The 20,790-nt window shown below is 32.5% G+C and overlaps 1 protein-coding gene across 2 annotated transcripts in view; it reads right to left on the bottom strand.

Annotated features, from left to right (window-relative positions):
* LOC124539281 overlaps positions 1–20,790 on the bottom strand; it is a 149,715-nt gene that overhangs the window by 60,255 nt on the left and 68,670 nt on the right. For both annotated transcript variants that reach the window (XM_047116616.1, XM_047116615.1), the window contains exon 3: positions 2,137–2,163. The gene's annotated coding sequence lies outside the window, so the exon portion shown is untranslated. The remainder of the gene's footprint in view (positions 1–2,136; positions 2,164–20,790) is intronic.

Below are 20,790 nucleotides of genomic sequence, written 5' to 3'. Positions count from 1 at the left end.
GGAAAAGATCATAATGACTACGACCTCTTACAGAAAATGACCTATGATGTAAACAATTGATGCTAATATTTAGAATAAATATCTATCACGGGTAGAAATATATATCATATGCAACATATCACGGGTAGAGACTCGTGCGAAGCTGGGCCGATAGCATATACCTAATATAAAAATTGTGGCGGTATATATTTCTGGTGTTCCTTACGTACATGCCAGTTATTTAATGAGTAATAAAATATTTTCATAAAGATTTTATCCACTATTTTATAATTATTTTAGAAATTAAGTTTGAGAGCCACTGACCTGAGGTTCTGTATAAGTTAATACCACTGGATCTAGTTTAATAATTATACAATTAGCTTAGTGAAATACTTATTTAATTTCGCGTAAATCTAAATTGTATTTAATATAAGTATAGGTTTTATAAGTATTTATTAAGGCTTAATAGACGGGCATATAGATACGTGTAAGTAGGCAAAGCACGGTTAAGTAATTGTTTAATTGACTTTTAAAGTAGGCAAAGGCAAAATCGTTCAATTCCTAATAATTCTCTTTTTCATTCGATTTTTTTATAAATTATCTAACTAAAAAAATAGGAATGAGATTACTCAAAGCTTTAAAGTCCGACTTTGCAAGCGTGGATATAAATTTTATTATGTTTTTTACCTTTTATTTATATTATATTTTTGTTGCTTTTTTCCGACATGTTTAATAATTGTCGTTATTTTTCAACTTAGTTATCCAAAATCTTATAAATTATATACCTAAACCTACCTTATGAATCCCTTTATCTGTTAGTGAAAGCCCCAAGGAAATCCGTTCAGTACATTTTGAGTTCATCGCTAACAAACATACAGACAGATGTTACCTTGGAACTTTGTTTTCTAATATGTAGTGATAAACAGCGTTGCTTTTCATATTGTATATCACATTGAATAGCCCATATAATTATGTTAGAGATGGCTGATGAGGAATAGTTGACATATAACCTTTGCTCTGTGACCTTGGCATTAAGGCTTCGCTTGGTTATCGTTGCTAAGTACAAACTATTGATGTTTGTCGGTAGTGTAATTGATATGTGGGTGGTAAATATTGCCCTGATTACCATAAGCACAGTAGCATGGAATACAATTTAAATTAATGTTCAGTTTATTTTCACCTATTGGAATGTTTATTGGAAGTTCTTTTCGGTTTGCAGTGGAGTGATAAGGCATACACGTAAGAAAAAACGTTAGGACATAAGACATTTCGATCTCTTGCTCTCCTTTATTTTTTATTAATTAATCAATTTGGTAAAAAGTTATCTATATATGTAATTACATATATAGATAACTTTTTACCAAATTGATTTTAAATAACAATTTTATGTCTTGTCATTTATTCTCGCACTATTACTTGGTAAGGCTTTGTGCAAGCCCGTCTGGGTAGGTACTACCCACTCATTAGATATACTACCGCTAAACAACAGTACGCAGTATTGTTGTGTTCCGGTTTGAATGGTGAGTGAGCCAGTGTAACTACAGGCACAAGGGACATATCATCTTAGCTACCAAAGTTGATGGCGTATTGACGATGTAAGGAATAGTTAATATTTCTTAGAGCGTCATTGTCTATGGGTGATGGTGACCACTTATCATCAGGTGGTCCATATGCTCGTCCGCCAACCTATTCCATAAAAAATACGTTCTTAAATTATTTAATACGTAATATTTAGCTAAAGCAACATTGTTCTAACAGGGTGCCCCAAGACTTATATTTTTCAACCAATGGCAAGCGTTGTGAGGCATCTTTCATTTGAGTGTTAAAATATATTGGATACGTCGTTTACGTTCTCTATGTTACGTCTTTGTTACTGTATCAATTTTTTAATATAGTATAGGTAAGTGGACGAGCAAATGGGCTGCCTGATGGTATGTGGTCAACACATGAAGTAGACATTGGCGCTGTAGGAAGTATTAACCATTCCATATATAGCCAATGAGCCAACATTGGGAGCCAAAATTTTATGACCCTTGTAGTTCATGCCTGGTTTATTGTCTTCCAACTTTAAAATAAAGTTTAAAGGTTTATTAAACAAGGTTGTACATATTCATATGTATTTATGGCACATATAAAAATAGAAAAGTTGATCATTACCTTCTGAATAAATTTACACGTAGCGATCTGTAACAAAAACGAAAAATATTTAATACGATTATTCTAAATAATTCTTTATATACTTCTGTAATAAAAGTGAAAATTCCATGCACTATATATACGAATTAAACTTCTATTCGTTATATTATCTCTTCATACGTTCAATTTTAAATATAACGTCACGGATCGACGACCACCCCTAAGCAAAAATATATCAGACGAACATCAACCTTAATTCTATAATCATAAGTTTTAAATTCAATTGTGAATTGCGAATTGTAATGATAGAGTTCGTGAAATTAAATTGAACTGTATTACATTGCAATGAAGCTCAAATTCGTTATTTAAAATCAACGAGAGCGTAACAAATTGTTACTTTCGTAGGTGATATTTTGCGGTGATATCCGTGTGAAAAGCATAACGACTGGTGCATTGTAACTGTGATTTATTGTGAACTAGCTGTGCATACAGCAGCTTTGCTTGTATTCGTTAAGATGATATAATAGAGTAAGGTTTTTGGATCATACTTTTTTTATTTACCATCGAGTATAAGATAATATAAAGTCAAGCGCCGTTTAGTACGACAAAAATTAGACGTAGCATCGGTAAATTTAATAAATCCTTTTACTGAACCAATAGAAAAAGCCCCCTATCGTGTCTTTCGACGCTATTCGTCGCTATCAAGATAGCAAGTGCATGTAAATCGATGTGTCAAATTGATGAATATATTAGGTCATATGATATTACAAGTTATTAGGTTTGTGTAAAGGTGGTAACATAAGAAAAAATATTGATGATTTGGGGTAGCGTACTTAATTCGGATGTGATCGGTTTTATGAATTTTGCCGATGTTACATCTAATTGGTGTCGTATTATACGTTTGTGCAATGAGGTTTGTTTTATAAAAATGTGACACATTAACATCCAACACATACAGGCTTACGATGTTTCCTATCACCGCTGAGCAGGTTCACCAAAATTAATAATAATAACTATATAAATTAAAGAACTGACATTTTAGTGGTATTTCAAATTACTAATAAAAAATACGTACTAGGCGAATTGTACGGATATCAAACAAGATTATAAACATGACAAAAATAAATGGGATTTTTTTGATTACCTGGATTTTATTTTTGCTATTTTACGTTATTTAATTGGCGGAATAAAATAAATACCGATTTCTTAATTTTTGTATTCGATAAAATTTAAATTTCGAACCACTGACAGTTAGCTTTCTTTTGTTTCCTATATTGGTTTATTTGAGTAAATTATATTTTAATAAACTGAAGTTTATTGACCTTGAGATGGAAGTAATATATTTCAGGATTTTTGATTGAAGTAAAAATTAAAAAGAAGAAATAAAATAAAATATATTCGTTTATCAAAGTGTTTCTAATCGAAACACAACAATACTAAGTATTACTCTTCAGCGGTAGAATATGTTACAAGTGGGAGGTACCTGTCAGGACGGGCTCGCAAAAAGGTCGGTCGAGTAAAAAGTTTATAGTTCAATCTTCATAAGATTAACTTAAACTAAGAATATGTATTAACATGGAAAATTGTATATTAAACCGATACTAATTTAACTCATAATACCCGTGGTACGTCGAACAAAAAACAAAAACAACGCTTCTCGTTTTAATCTAGCGACCGAAACAAAACGACGTAACTCCGCAACATAATTGCAAGAATCATCGGCGTAATTTAAAATTTCTATTAAAAATTTCTATACTTCATTACTATGGGGTACACGCCTACCCTTTAAGGCACGCCGTCCACGACATGACGCTTTGTAGCGCAATAAATTATTTATGCATTTAGCGTTTTTATTTTCCGTTATAGACACGATGTCAATGACTCGGCGTCTTTGTGTGGTTATTTTATTTTCTTTGAAATAATAAAAATTTTTATATGATGATCGATGGTTTCTTTTATAATTTAACAATTTAGTTATGACATTTTTTTATTTCATTTTTTTGGTTCGTGTCTATATTTTCATAACTCTATGTTTTTTTTGTTCTTGAAGGATATTGTCAAAGTATAAAGATTATATTGGTATACTTACTTAACTTTCAATAAACAGATAATCTTTTTTATTTTCGAATGTTTGTCTATTTATACTCATACCAGCTGTTCCCGCGACCTTGGCGTACCTTTGAATATAACCAAAAAAATATATTTTTGTAGCCTAAGTTACTCCTTATTATATCAGTTATCTGCCAGTGAAAGTTCCGTCAAAATCGGTACAGCCGTTTCAGAGATTAGCCGGAACAAACAGACAGACCGTCAAAAATTGTAAAAAATGTTGATTTTGGTATATCTACCGTGTACAAATACATATGCATAAAAAGGGCTATTTGAATATTACAAATAGACACTCCCATTTTTTTATATGTAAAGATAAATAAAGCAACTCTGCTTGTCAGTCTGTTGCTTTTTTAACCACTGTAGTTAATTTGATGAAATTTGGTAAGAAACAAACTTCAACTCTAAGAAGGGTTATATGCTACTTTTTATGTCTAATACCTGATAATTAGTTTTTTTATGACGACGAGACGAGCATATAGGCCACCTGATGGTAAGTGGTCACCATCACCCATAGATAATGACACTGTAAGAAATATTAAGTATTCCTTACATCGTCAATTCGCCACCAACCTTGGGAACTAAGATGTTATGTCCCTTGTGCTTGTATTTACACTGGCTCACTCACCCTTCAAACCGGAACACAACAATACTGAGTACTGTTATTTGGCGGTAGAATAACTGATGAGTGGGTGGTACCTACCGAGACGGGCTTGCACAAAGCCCTACCACCAATTCAAAAAGTTAGTTCTTAATACATGTATTCTTCTTATTATATAATGTTTATTATTATGTACATGATTATATAGATTTACGTCATAATTATAGCATGGACTAGTTTTTAACTGGATGTAACGTAAAAATTATCTGAAATGTCTGTATTTTGGAATGTGTACTATTTTATTATTATTTTTATTTTTGATACTTAAGACTAAAACGAAGTGAAAGTATCTATAAATCGGTCCAATTTTTCATAATGATTTCCTGAATCGAAACTAGAATTCAGTTTATACACGTGTTTTTATCATGGTATAGCAGACATACAACAGCAGCAACAACAACAACAATCTGTAAATTTCTCACTGAGGAGAAGACTTGGAACATTATCCACGACGGTGTTCCAATGCGGGTTGTTGGAATACACATGTGGCAGAAGATGAAATTAGACACATGCAAGTTTCCTCCAGATATTTTCCTTCACAGCAGAGCACTAGATGAATGATATAAGCAAATTAAGCACATGAAATTCAGTGGTTTGCTTGGGTTTGAACTCGTAATCATCGGTTAAGAATTAAGATGCATGCGTTCTAACCAGTGGGCCATTTCGGCTACATATAGCAGACATGTTTTAGTACTAAAGTATTGGAACCGATATTTGGTTGAAACAAAATAATAAAGTTGCGTTTCGCTCATCCTATGGATGTCAAACCTAAGGCCCGAGCACAACGCGCCCACATCACACACAGTACACATATTAATTACCTCATTTTAAACCTGTCTGCGTTTGAAGCATAGAGGTGTATTTTTAATAGGAAAATAATGGTGATTTTATAAAAAGAAAAAGTTACACCATATACTTAAGATCGCTAGAAAATTATACATGAGAAAGATTTTCGTCCGCCATTTTTTTATTGAACATTTAAATGTGTTACACAGTTAAAGGTTTTAAATGTTGATTGTAATGAAGTATGAAATGTATGCGTGTTATATAAATGTTAGATATTACGCTGTTAGCTTACAAATTGTTACAAGATATCCAATGTTACGTAAGCTATAAACGTCACCTGTAATTTTCTAATGTTTCACGCAATGTTAATACAATTTATCACGTCTGCTATGAAACCGTAACCGTATGAGAGGACATTAAGATCGCTTCCGTTATCTTTGATAGAGAATATCGTTGGTAATCTCTCGTATTAATCATTTTAAATCCTATTTCTCATATATTTTAATTAGGTTTAATGTCCAATGCATTTGTAATGCTAGACTTGAAATATCTGATAAATTATAAATAAAATATAAGAGACTAGAAGTCGCCCGCGGATTCGCTCGTGTTTTAGGGTTGGTCGTCATGTTTCAGCCAGAAAAGAACAGCCTAAATCCTTTCTCGTAGTTCGAGTTTGCTTCATATGAAATTTCATCAAAATCGGTTCAGTGGTTTGGTCGTGAAAGAACGACAGACAGGCAGGTAGTGTTACTTTCACATTTGTAACATCAATATAGATATTTTAGATTCTAAAATATTACCTACAAATTTCCGCTTGCGATGCGATGCTTACGTGTGAGAGGATTGACAGTTGTTCAGATGTTAAGGTTAAGGTAACTCTATGTGCTATTCCAAGTTATAATCTATCTCTAAACCAAATTTCATTCGAATCTACTCAACCGTTTTGCAACAAACATCCATCGATCAAAATATTTGCATTTATAGTACTAGTAAGATTTACTTCACCAGACTGCTCATACTACAAAACTAGGGAAATTGGGTTATGCCCAACTATGAACGTTTTAAAGTTTGTGTGATCATAGCAGTCATGTGTTTAGAAATAATTGTGATTGTGACGAGATATTTTTGGCAAATTGATTCGGTTCAAGGATTGAACACAATACCTCGGAATCTGCAGCCTTATAATCCACGACACACATATATTACAGAGGGAATGCAGTAGGCAATGTAATGCAAATATTATCGATATGATCTATGTTGTATGTGGCATATGTCTTCATTAATTGCGCAGTTGAACACGTGGAATGATTAACGCTCTTAAAATAATTGTTGATATAATTGGAAGAGACTATAATTGGATTGATTATAGACATCTATATCGATGCTAACATGACTTACTCGATCAAAATGAAACTTGGAACTTCTTCGAAATTCATTTTTCTAGTAATTTGAAAGATCGTGATCACAAAACAGAAAATGAAAGTCCCAAAAGTATGATCATTGTATCGTAATAAAGCGTGTAAATCAGTCATACCTGGGTTTCCCCTTCTTTATATTCCAAAACGCTGCTCCATTGTGTTACAGATGTGGCAGAACATCAACCGACAAATGTAGAATCTATATATTATTTTCCTTCACCAACGATTAAAAACATAAAAATGAGAGACGAATTGAATCTGTAGCTCTGGCCACTGCCTTGATAGAGTTGATAATATTATCTTGTCCGAAAAGTCTAATACTGTTAAAACCTTAATGTTACATATATTAAAAGCCTATAAATTTTTAACTAATGGGTAAGGCATCCTCTCAATTGGGGTTGGAGGTTTGGAGCATTTTCCACCACGCTGCTCAAGCACATGTGGCAGAATTAGACACAGGAAGGTTTCCTCACGAAACCTTCGTGTTTTCGTTTACCGTTGAGGACGAGATGAACTATAAACAAACATTTAAGCACATGAAAATTTAATGGTGCTTACCAGGATTCGAACCTGCAAGCATCTGTTAAGATGCAGCATTGTAACCACTGAGCCATCTCGGCTCTCATGCGTGACGTGGATTGGAACAAAAAATAATAAATATTACTGATTGACGTCAGATTTTTGTGGATATCTATTTAGTGGAACATTCAGAAAGACCGAGATCGTAATTTGTCTCCACAATTTTTGATTAAGAATTATGTGTTTTAACCACTAAGGGCTAAGGCAAAGGGTGTAAATCGTAACCAGAATTAATTAAACTATAATTAATCGTTCATATTGGTTGCGTGACAAACACGAGTAAAGTATAACTATGACGCATCCAGAACAAATATAACTTTGGAATATATTTATAAATAAAAGTTTCATAGCGTTTCGTGGCGTTGAATGTACGATATTGTTGTCATTATAAAGTCTATTTATGTAACTAATTGCTAATTGAATAGGCGGATTATTAACTATTGTAATGAAATAGGTTGAAATAAGATATTAAGACTTAAGAGCCGAGATGGCTCAGTGGTTAGAACGTGCGCACTTAACTGATGATTGCTGGTTCAAAGCCAGGCACCACTGAATATTCATGCGCTTAATTTGTGTTCATAATTCATCTCGTGCTCGGCGGTGAATGAAAACATCGTTAGGAAACCTGCATATGTCTAATTTCATAGAAGTTCTGCCACATGTATATTCCACCAACCCGCATTGGAACAACGTGGTAGAATATGTTCCAAACGTTCTTCTCAAAGGGAGAGGAGGCCTTAGCCCAGCAGTGGGAAATTTACAGGCTGTTTTTGTTGTTGTAGGATGAGATGTAAGTTCATTGAAATAAAAATATGTATTTTACAGTCTCTCGACAAGATTAAATGCACTTTTTCTACGTCGACTGGGCCGGAAACGAACCCGGGACCTAGGAGTGGCGTACCCATGAAAACCGGTATACACACTATTAGACCACGGTCGTCGTCAAATTATCATTAATCATATTTATAATATTCACGTTTATAAATATAGCATTAATTGTAGATATATAAACTTCTATAACGATTTCATAACACATATAGTCAATACAGTACATCATCATAAATCATTTCCTTTATCTATTTTAATGTTGTACGCCCACTAGTATAGAGATTACTTTTCTAACAAAAAGGGGAATCCGTGGCTGATGGTCTAAAAATAGAACCTGCCTTGGTTAAAGCCGATGTATGACTTCTAGGAAGACGAATGCGCTTTAAAATTCAAAGCTCTGATATTCGCAATACGTTAACGCATTGGAATTGGTTTAAAAATCATTATAAAATAACTACAATTTTTATATACATATATATTTTAAATTTAAAAACAAATTTTTGAAATTAATCTTATAATATTTATATAATTATTCTGATATCTATCTTTACAAGAACAGGAAAAGATGCATCGAAATGTTTATAGTCTGAGGTTCAAATAAAACATTTTATTACCGTATATTATATTATAGTTCACTTGCGTAAAATGCGTTTTACAATGTTCACAGTTTTCAGTCATTAGACAATACAAACCATAGCGGTTCGATTGCTCTTGTTTTCAATCTTTATTTTCAAAAAGTTTCATTTAAATTCATGCTGTAAAAAGTCATACTGATCTATATTACTTGTTATTAAATTAATAAGGATTAAAGCTATATTGCTTGAAATCGCTTCGAAACTAAGCCAGCGTTTTCAATGTAAGAGCAAGTGTTGATTTATCACTTTAGATATATAATTTTCAGTATTTTTCTAATATATTGTTCATATATTATACATGTAAACATTGCTTTTTCAAGATCTAAAGATCTAAATCTACATAGGGACAGACAGCGCTTATCAACTTTGTTTTATACTATGCAATTAACTATAGTTCTTTAAAAAAAAAAATACCGTGTTATATAGTTTACAATCGGTATAAAGTATCTTTGAATATGCATTAGTACGTATAAATAAATTCATAGAATAATCTAAGCTTTATAAACATTGTTTCTTTCCGAACCATTTAAAGTATTGAGATGAATCATTACTTATGAACATAAGATCTATTTTCTGTTATAATATAATCACGATCTATAAGAATAAAAACGTACTTAATAACTAGTACTACACTGTCAAAACTACCGAGTCAAAAAATTCATAAAATTCAAAATATGTTCATTTTGTAACATACTACCATTCCCTGTTTTAATCCCAAAGGGGGTAAATTTCTAAGAGTACATTATTAAGTACACCTCCACACTATCTATAGAGCATACATTTCAAATTTCAAGTATCTTACTCAAATAATAGGGCTTTCATACAAACCTTTCCGTTTTACACCCTTAGGGGTTGAATATCGTACAAACCGTTCTTAGCAGACATCAGTATCCTATAAGGCACTTGTAATTTCAAGTTTGTAGGTGTTATAGTTTTGAGATTTCGTGATTAATCAGAAAAAAGGATTTCTTTGAAGTTCGACTTTAAGGGAGTAAATGAGATATAAATTCTTAGATATAAAATTCTAAATAAAATAGAGTATAGCTTTTTTTAACCGTCATAATATAAAAAATAGCAGCTTGCAAATTTATTGATGACAATAGAGAATTGACGGCTTGGAACATCTCCCACAAGGCTCCCATACAGGTTGATGGACAAACAACAAGCATTACTGGTACAATTACCGAGTACGAGTTAATATATCAAAGATACGAAAAATCATTAGAGTCCGGATTTGAACCCCCAATCCTCGTTTGAGATTACCGAGTTCCAGCCACTCGATCATTTGCCTCTAAAGTCTTGCACTTCATTTTATTATAGAATAATATTGAAAAAAGAATATCGTAATCGATTTGTTCGGAGCTATGCAAGGAACATTAGTGGTAAGCTTTGTGCGGATCCAGATGGTACCACCCACTAATCAGTTAATCTACAGCCGACCGTAAATACTTTGTATTGATATGTAAAGTGTGATTTATTTAATTCAATGAGTTCTTAGTTCATTGATTTTTAGTTGGATGTAGCACAGATTTACACAAAGCAGTTTGTATAATACGATCAAGAGATCGAAATCAATTAAAAATTGACGATAGTACTGATTCTGAAAAAGATACTTTGTAACAAATATATATGTACGTAACGTCTACGTAAATATAATGCTTAGATGCACTTTTAAGTGGTTTATATATCTGAAAATTTCCGTGGCTATGTATATGCACAACTACCTTCTAAAACTAAAAACCGTGTACGTGTGTATGTGTAAAAAAATGAGATGACAACAACAACAACAACAACAACAACAGCCTGCAAATTCCCACTGCTGGGCTAAAGGCCTCCTCTCCCTTTGAGGAGAAGGTTTGGAACATATTCCACCACGCTGTTCCAATGCGGGTTGGTGGAATACACGGTTTCCTCACGATGTTTTCCTTCACCGCCGAGCACGAGATGAATTATAAAGACAAATTAAGCACATGAATCAGCGGTGCTTGCCTGGGTTTGAACCCGCAATCATCGGTTAAGATGCACGCATTCTAACCACTGGGCCATCTCGACTCAAATCAACTTCGTTTCAATGCCAACGAAAGATGAACAAAAACATCGTGATGATACATAATATGTTTATTGTGACTGTCATCGAAATTCGGCCACATGTGTATTCACCAACCCGCGTAGCGTGATGGAAAAAGCTCCAAACCTTCTCTACATCGGGAAAGGTATTAGCCCAGCAGTGGGAAAATTACAGACTGTTACTGTTATGATGGACATGTTGCAATTTCTTTTACTATTTGCTATTTTTTACTATTTGGAGTTGCTTTGTTGCACTTTTTCCGGTTGCAATGTTAATACATTTTATAGCATGCAGGTATCTTTACAGAGTTGTTTCTCACAGACCACAACTGTTAAAACTTTCCTTCGTAGATTTTAAGATTTATTTTAGGGCATAGACAGTTAACAGGAAAGTATAAAATCGATTATATATAATCTAATATATAATCCTAAAGATATTTTCTACATTAAAAAGAAAAAAAAATACATTTGAATATGGACAAAATAGGAATTATTAGAAAAAAAGAATTACTCTTTCACGTGACAATATCCATATATTCATGAAATTGATATATATGATAGCATATATTTTTTTATGTATTTAAGATTGTGTGAAATTTAAAATAACATTTATGTTTATGCTATCTTCTGTATTCAGTTAAAATATTTCATTAATTAAATAGTGCGATAAAACTTATTGAATGATTCGAGCCAAATATAAATTTAATTTAACTTGTATACATTTTTTATTTTGAAGAAAATTAAATAAATAATTCAAGAAATATTATAATGAGGCTCGCACACTGAGGGTTCCGTACCTGTTCTAAGAGGCCGCAGATCTCAGTATTTGGAATAATTTTTATCATCATTTCATCTCTACGCGTTCATGAAAATAAAAGTCTTGAGTGACAAACATACACTGTCTCATTGACAGATGAAGTGATCTTATAAGGGTTCAGGTTTTGTATGGGTACGGAACCCTTAAGATCAATAAACCTTTAACATTTTTTTAAATAATGACAACTATTAAAAAGTTTTTTGAAAAGAGTTTTTTCTTCGTGTAAATGCTCTTGATGGAATAAGTTATGTACACAGACCAAATCTCAAATTAGGCAATGAGGTAAGTTCATTGATCTTTTACTTAACACCTTAGCACTTCCAAAGGGCACTTTCAAGACCAAATTTAAAGTGTAAAGCAAACGTATATGACGCAACAAAATTATGCAATTTATGACGTCCAGTTCTGAAGTAATTGGTCCTTATTTTGTTGTACAATCAACTAAACCAAAGTTTTTCGATATGACTATTGATTAGAAAGAAATAGCAAGAATCTACAGGAAAAAGGAATATTTTTATTCCAAAACGCTAACATTTTAAGTTATGTCGTTTTGTTTCTACCCACACTATAGTGCTGTTAAAGTGACTAAATAATTAGTATGATAAAACAAAGTCGCTTACCGCTGTCTTTCCCTATATATATAAATATTGATAATTTTAAAAGTTTCTAATGTGATGTCGGAAATAAACAAATTATTTAATTTTCAAAATTACACGAATTACACGAGCCGCGATGGCCCAGTGGTTAAAACGCGTGCATCTTAACCGATGATTTCGAGTTCAAACCTAAGCAAGCACCAACATATATATACGTATGTGCTTTATTTGTGTTTATAATTCATCTCGTTCTCGGTGGTGAAGGAAAACATCGTGACGAAACCTGCATGTGTCTAATTTTATTGAAATTCTGCCACATGTGCATTGCACCAACCCGCATTGGAACAGCGAGGTGGAATATGTTCCAAGTCCTCTCCTTAATGGGAAAGGAAGCCATTAACCCAGCAGTGGGAAATTTACAGGCTGTTACTTTACTTTACTTTACACGAATATAATACAAATTGTTTTCTTACAGAACTGCACGACATAGTTATATAAATAAATATAGAATTGCTAAAAAATATTGATTTCGACAAAAAGGTCAGTGAACTTATAGCATCCAAAGATGTCATGGGAACTTCAGCTTTCTGTATCGAGAAATTTCCTATCACTTAATTAATATGCACGATGTGTATTATGAACAATACTTATGGCATTAATATGCACGGACGCCATAGCGACACAGCCGCCATATTGATTATAGTGCGTGGAAATAATTATGGTTTCGCCGGATATAATGCTACGCAACAAAAATGTATATCTCTTTCTCTTTTGCAAGCATTATTTATAGACGCGTCTTTATTTGTTGTCATTATAAGATGTAATTATTAAGATAAACGAGGCGTTATAACGCTTTTTGTACTGGATAACTATTCTTATCAGTAAACAAAAAGTAATAAGAGCCTACTTATTTAATGAGTAATGTTTCGTTTATGTTTTTAATTATGATACATTTATTAAAGTTTACATATATCACAATGACGTAATTTTTATTATTGTTTATTCGATCACAGATAAATACAAAATTGCGATTTGTTTAAAAAAAAATTCAATGACGTCACAAAACAAGTTCTGATTAAAACATTAAACTATAACAAATACAACAGTAACATATTTTAAAGTAGTTCAATTGTCAACCTACTTAGCGAATGTAAGAAAAAAAAATATAAGTAAAAACTTTTTGCACTCACTTGCTAATTGCTAATCGAATTGCGCTGCAATTCTAAAACGGAAATAAACCGTTTCATATCTGAATCGTAATCGATTTGAAAGTAAATGAGGAAATCGAATATGAATGAATTAACTGTACAATAAAACTATTCTGAACCGACGGTTTAATTAATCAAGATTATCTGAGTTAGAATAGAAGAAGAATAAGATGGATAATGTGCTTGATTTTCCTAGAGCCTATTCCAACAACAACAACAGCCTGTAAATTTCCCACTGCTGGGCTAAGACCTCCTCTCCCTCTGAGAAGAAGGTTTAGAACGTATTCCACCACGATGTTCCAATGCGGTGAAATACACATGTAGCTGAATTTCCACGAAATTAGACACATGCAGATTTCCTCACGGTGTTTTCCTCACCGCCGAGCACGACATGAGTTATAAACACAAATTAAACATGTGAATAGTCAGTGGTGCTTGCCTGGGTTTGAACCCCGTGTCATCGGTTAAGATGAGCGCGTTCTAACCACTGGGTCATCTCGACTCTAGTGCATTCGACTGTCTGTTCCAAGTTTAGACATTATTAACATTATGTCATTGGTCGATGGCAAATATAGTATATGTACTTCAAAGTATAATGAATTATGGTTTGAATATCCGTAAAGTTATCGGAACTCTGGGACAGGTTGTATTATAAGTATATATAATATTTTATTCAAGTAGGCTTTTGCAAGCACTGTTGAATCGTCGTTTAACAACTATATTGAGTGAATCTATCACCTATTCGGTAAGTAGATTCTACCGAGAAGAACTGGCAAGAAACTCAGTAGTTACTCTTTTTCAACATTTAAAAATACAATCATGTTAGTTAAGTACAATTATATACGAGTATGTATGTTACTTATCCCATCTGGAAGTCCACAAGTACTAATTCCACGCTTTTTTATCGTCTATATAATCTTGTATTGATTAATATGCCTTCATTACCAATGTATTTTTTACGAATGATCTGAATTGAAGTTAAAACATAATACAGGTATTAGCAAATAGTATAGAAGATATAAATTTAAGATTTGTTTATCTGTGTTCCTTCTGCCATTGAAATGGACTTGAGATATATATTAGGAGTTGGTATTATGGATGAGTGTGTTGACGCTCGGCGGATTGTAACCGATTGGGGTGATTTTGAACTTGAAATGCAAACTATTTGCAATGATTTACATCTCTCTCGTCCGTTTTGAAGGGTGAGCGCGTATAACTTACACAAATGACATAAAATCTAAGATTCCATGATTGACAGCGAGATAACTTAATAAGTGCATTCTTTTCATAATTATGATATCACAGTGAAATTTATGTTGGGGGTATGACGGTATACGTCTTGACGCCCTTTTGTCATCAAACCAACGTTTCACCACCGGTCTCTCTCGTATTTTTTTCGAAGAGCAAATGGACCACCTGATGGTAAGTCGTCACCATCGCTATAGACAATTGCACTGTAAGAAATTTTTAACCATTACTTATATCGTCAATATGTCATCACGGGTACTAAGCTGTTGTACTAAGCACGCTCACAGTTTAAAGCAGAACACAACAATACTTAATGTTGTTTGGCGGTAGAATATCTGATGAGTGTGTGGTACCTACCCAGGGGAGTTTTCACAAAGACTAATCACGAAGTAAATCTTTTGTATGTGGCGCGTGTGCTATATAATTATTTGTTATACATTATTGTAATATCAAGAAAATTATATTTATTTCATTAAAAATCATTAAGATTATTATATTTATTTGCTTATCAGTATTTTAAAATATACGTGCGTCAATAAAATTGGCGAAGCGTAGATTTATCGTGGAGCAAACGATCCAAGTTTTAAATTTACAATATTATTGAATTAAATTGTCCGTAAAATTTTCTTTTCGTTAAGCTCATTTTAAATGAAACGTAATAAAGAAAGTGGGTTTTTGTGTTCGCTACAATTTCACGCCTCGATCTTTTATCAGACATTGTTCAAGACGATTTGATCCACGCTAGTGAAGAGGTCGCTGTCACTTGGCAGATGATACCTATTCTTGTGATATAGAGGAGGGTTTGACAGCGGCCATTTTTCTTTTTGTCCGATGAGGCATGTGTCGTGACCATGAGCTAATCGGAAGCTTTTGGAACCTTCTGTTACATGAATTGTTTTTAATTTAATCTCGGCTTAAAAACTTAAATATTTAAATTGAAAAGGTTTTTGTATCGATAAAACACACAACGAATGTTTTAAACAAAATAAACTAAATAGCATTCTGTTTTAATTATGTTAAATGCTGACGACAATACATTGCAGCCATATTTATTTTATAAAAGTCATAAGAGCCCCTTTATTATCCTCAAAATATCAATGTGCTTTCAACTTTGGGACCTAAGATATTATGTCCTTTGAGGCTACAGTTACACTAGCTCATTTACCCTTTAAACCGGAATACAACAATACCGAGTATTACTGCTTGGCAGTAGAATATCTGATGTGTAGGTGGTACCTACAAAGCCCTAACAACAAGGACACAAAGTATTACTATTGACCTTACAATTCCTGCAATATTATCTTACTCATGTAATAGTCTCTCTTATTTCGAATGACAATTTACTGATGCCAGAAAGAGACAAAACTATGTGAACTGTTTCTCTAAAGATGTTCTAAATTTGAATATACAAATACATGTATTAAATATATTAAACATCAAATAATAAAATTTAAAATAAGAATGTTTTTGCTTGCCTTAACCCTTTCAGAGCTTACGCGGTCATTACGACCTATATTAGTCAAGTGTCGCTTTTTATTCCCATTTCTTTCACATGCCCTTCACGACGATGCCTTCTTGATGATGATTAAGTAGTTTTATTTTTAGAATTATCTCGTTACCCATGTATAATGGTTTATGGTGTGGTAAAGTGAGGTCATTTATAAAAAATAATGTGCAATGACTTGAAAAATGTACGGTTTTAATGTAATAACATGTTCTGTGAAGCGAGTTTGCTTTGGTATTAAGTATTTGCTGTTAAATCGACGAGAAGTCTCGGTCTGTCGGTTTGCAATTCTTGCCACTTTATCTCTGCCATTTATGGTTCACTTATTAAACATATTAGGATCTCCTTTCTAGGGATTAATATTTATTGTCATTTTATAATAACACTCGCAGATCCGGCTACGCCTTGTGGCTACATTAAAAGTTGTTGTTATTGAATGATAATATGTAGGCAACAACCTTCTCTGACACGCTGAATTATGATACAAATGTCAATTTAAATATTCAGCAGTTTTTGAGTAATGTGCGTCCAAAAACGTCGATCATTTTATAGAAATGGATCATGATGATGATGATCGATAATTAGGAAATTTAATAAGGAATATCAAAAAGTCAAAAAAATATTTTATCAGCACTTTTGAATCATCAATTTACAAAACTATTATAAGTGAAGCTAACAGCCGTTCGGATTGTAAATTCTATCGAGAAGAATCAGCAAAAAAAACTCAGAAGTTACTCTTTTTCAACATTTAAAACATACAGCTATGTTAAATACCTTTGTATAGTCTGATATTGAAATGCATTTATGAATATATTTAACATGAATATGACGCTGTTTTTACATAATTTAATATTATGTGTATGTAGTGATTTCTAATATTTCTTTTGTTCGGGGTCATTACGGCACCAGACAGTATTGACAGGTTAAAAATCATCCATAAAATATTTCACTTTTCCTTATAAGAAAAGCAAAAGTATCGCAAAGTAGTCATTTTACGACTTGAATATGTATAAATAGAATCATTGGAAAATGAACCGTATATGTATGTTAATACAGTCTATATTATAAATAAAATACGCATCGTTATGACCCGCTTGACGTGATATTGTGCGTGTGTGACCCTATACAAAATTATTCATGTTCTGTCATCAAGAAATATTATAACCCCTATTACGTAAGCCATAGAGACTAATTTATTGTTACTGATATTATAGTATAATCGTGTTTCATTTGTTTCTTTGTATAATTCATAAGTATTTTGTATACGAGATTCCTATATGACACGTCATAGCAATCACTCGTCTAAAAATCGTGAGCATTACAAAGGAATTGAGATAAGTTTATTTATACATGTGTGAAAAGGACAAATATATTTGCATAGCTATGTAAATTGTATACGAAGAAAAGAGAAAGATATTTGTATAAAGTACCTAGCAAAACAAAGTTTAAAGCGATGACCTAAATTAAACCAATAATATTGTTTCTGAAGCTTATTTTACAAATCTGTTCAATGCTGAACTTGCCTGTGTATCCTAATTGGAGTCACATGCAGGTTTCCTCACGATGATTATAGACGCTTTGATGTTTACAAAAAGAAGGTATTTAATATTCAGGTACTGTTTAAATTTTATAAAACTTTTGATACAAAGAATATATTGAGTATATTATGGTGTATTAAAGGTTATTTTAAAAATATTGGTCCTATCAATCGACATCGTCTAATATTTTGCTAACGTCAAGATGTTTAATTTAATTAATTACTAGACAGCACTGTATCAATTTTAAACAAACTATAGTTAGCATTTATTTTTCTTTTATAATTAGTTATACATTTGAGGACAATAAAGTTTGAAGTTGAAAAACAAGCTTTTAATAGTAAACCTTATAATAATGTGTGGTAAATTGAATATGATATGTACATCGTACCTACATGCTTGATTATGACTGGCCTATTATCGACTGTACTGTATAAAGTTACTTTAATAGAAAACATTTAAATTTAGAAGGACCGATTTGTGATACAGCTTTTATAAGCCCGTCTGGATTTGTACTACTCATCACTTAAATATACTACTACCAAATAGCCAAACATAGGATTGCTATGTTCCTGTTGAAAGGCTGGCAAACACCCATAATCAGGATTGTTATGTTTCTATTGAAAGGCTGAGTTAGCCAGTGTACTTACAGGCACAAGAGACATAACACCTTAGTTCCTAAAGTCTTAGTCGTATGGGTGATATAAGGAATGATTAATATGTTTTAAGTACATCGGTACTATTCTATTCAAAGTTGGGTACTGATACAGGACTGAATAGAAAACAAACCAAGAAGAATATACAATTACAAAAACAAACTTTCTCAACAAATATGAATCATATATTAAATCTGTTATTAATTTTCACATTAAGGAGAAATCATCTAACCAACAGACAGACAAAACATATATAAGAGAAGACAATGGCTGACCTATATCTTGTCCTCAGTACGAAGGCGTTAGAAAGCGCTTTCGTTGCACAATACCACTCTTAGCTTCCGTATACAACGATCGAAGCAAGTTAAGTCTTTTCAAAATATATTGATTATGCCATAATGATACGTATCCCCTAAATATAAAGTTGTTTTTGGTTTGAATTTTTAATTTCACATGTGTAAAGCTGTGACGAATCGTACGAGTTTTTGTCACTAGCGATTAATGCTTTAACCTCGATTTTATATTTACCGTAACTTTTATTTGAGTTGTATTGATTTTATTGACTTTCTTCGGATATCCTTGAGGTCAGTAAATTTTTTTACGTATACACTAAATCGAACAGCAATTTTAATGAATTGTCATACAATGAAATCATTTTGTTAACATTTAATTAGAAACATATTGTTTATTCCGGTTAACGCAGAAACTTATACCGACTAATATTTTTTATTATTTTATATTTGTAGCTGAAATTAGTTAACTAAAATGGTCAAGTGGTAAGTAAGTCCTCTCAATACACAGTAATATATTATATCAATTTTTTACGCTATGTTTTACGGTGGCGAAGGAAAATATCGTGAGGAAACCTGCATGTGTCTAATTTCATCGAAATTCTGCCACATGTGCATTCCACCAACTTGCATTGGAACAGCGTAGTGGAATTACCCTCTCCTTAACCTACGCTATGTGAAAATATTTGCGTATATAAATTGATATTTTATCATGTACTAGCGACCCTCCTCGGCTGCGTACGGGTGCAATGCTGATCCTAAATACACTTCAGAATTTGTTTATTTACGTCATCACATTACAATCTTCTAAAATTATCAGTGTTTCTTTACTATATTTTCCATGTATTATATACAAAAACGTCCTCTCGAATCACTCTATCAATTAAAAAAAACTGCATCAAAATTCGTTGCGTAGTTTTAAAGATTTAAGCATACAAAGGGACATAAGGACAGAGAAAGCGACTTTGTTTTATACTATGTAGTGATCAGCTCAAGATCAAAAACTATCAATAATGGTAGTGTACTATGTATCTTTTTATTATTTTGTAAGTGTTAACATTTATTTTTTAACAACAATTGATTTGACTGCTTACATAGTGACACAATTTGATTCAATTGTATCTCGAAATGTATCTATAGATAACTTATAAAAAAAACGTTCATAGCAAACATACCAATATAAGTAGGTCATTAGAAGCAACGACTTTCTGTTTTCGCGACAGATTCAGTCAGACTAATTTGAGCCTTAGCAACTTGTTATAGAGTCTAGATCACATTGAGTGGACGCTTCATCTCATTGTGGCACGTGAGTATTAATTAAGTAGCATTATCTTGTTTATAATAGGATGTGTAGGTTGATACGGTAATTATGCATCCGTTGATACTTGATGTTGTTTCTTTAAGAAATGTTAATAGGTTTTTGACAAATAAGTGGAATAAAGTAAGTAAAAGTAAAGTAACAGCCTGTACATTTCCCACTGCTGAGATAAGGCCTCCTCTTCCATTAAGGAGAGTGTTTGGAACATATTCCACCACGCTGTTCCCGGACGGGATGAATTATAAACACAAATTAAGCACATATATATAGTGGTGCTTGCCTGGGTTTGAACCCGCAATCATCGGTTAAGATGCACGCGTTCTAATCACTGGGCCATCTCAGTTCACAATAAGTGGAATAGCAATAATAATTAAATCTCATACAAATCTGTCTTTAAACTTTTGTAACTAACGCTTAGAT

This window comes from Vanessa cardui, chromosome 22 (genome assembly GCF_905220365.1).
Source record: "Vanessa cardui chromosome 22, ilVanCard2.1, whole genome shotgun sequence".
Lineage (NCBI taxonomy): Eukaryota > Metazoa > Arthropoda > Insecta > Lepidoptera > Nymphalidae > Vanessa > Vanessa cardui.
The sequence above is the reverse complement of the archived record's forward strand: the minus strand, read 5'-3'. Positions and strand labels throughout refer to the sequence as shown.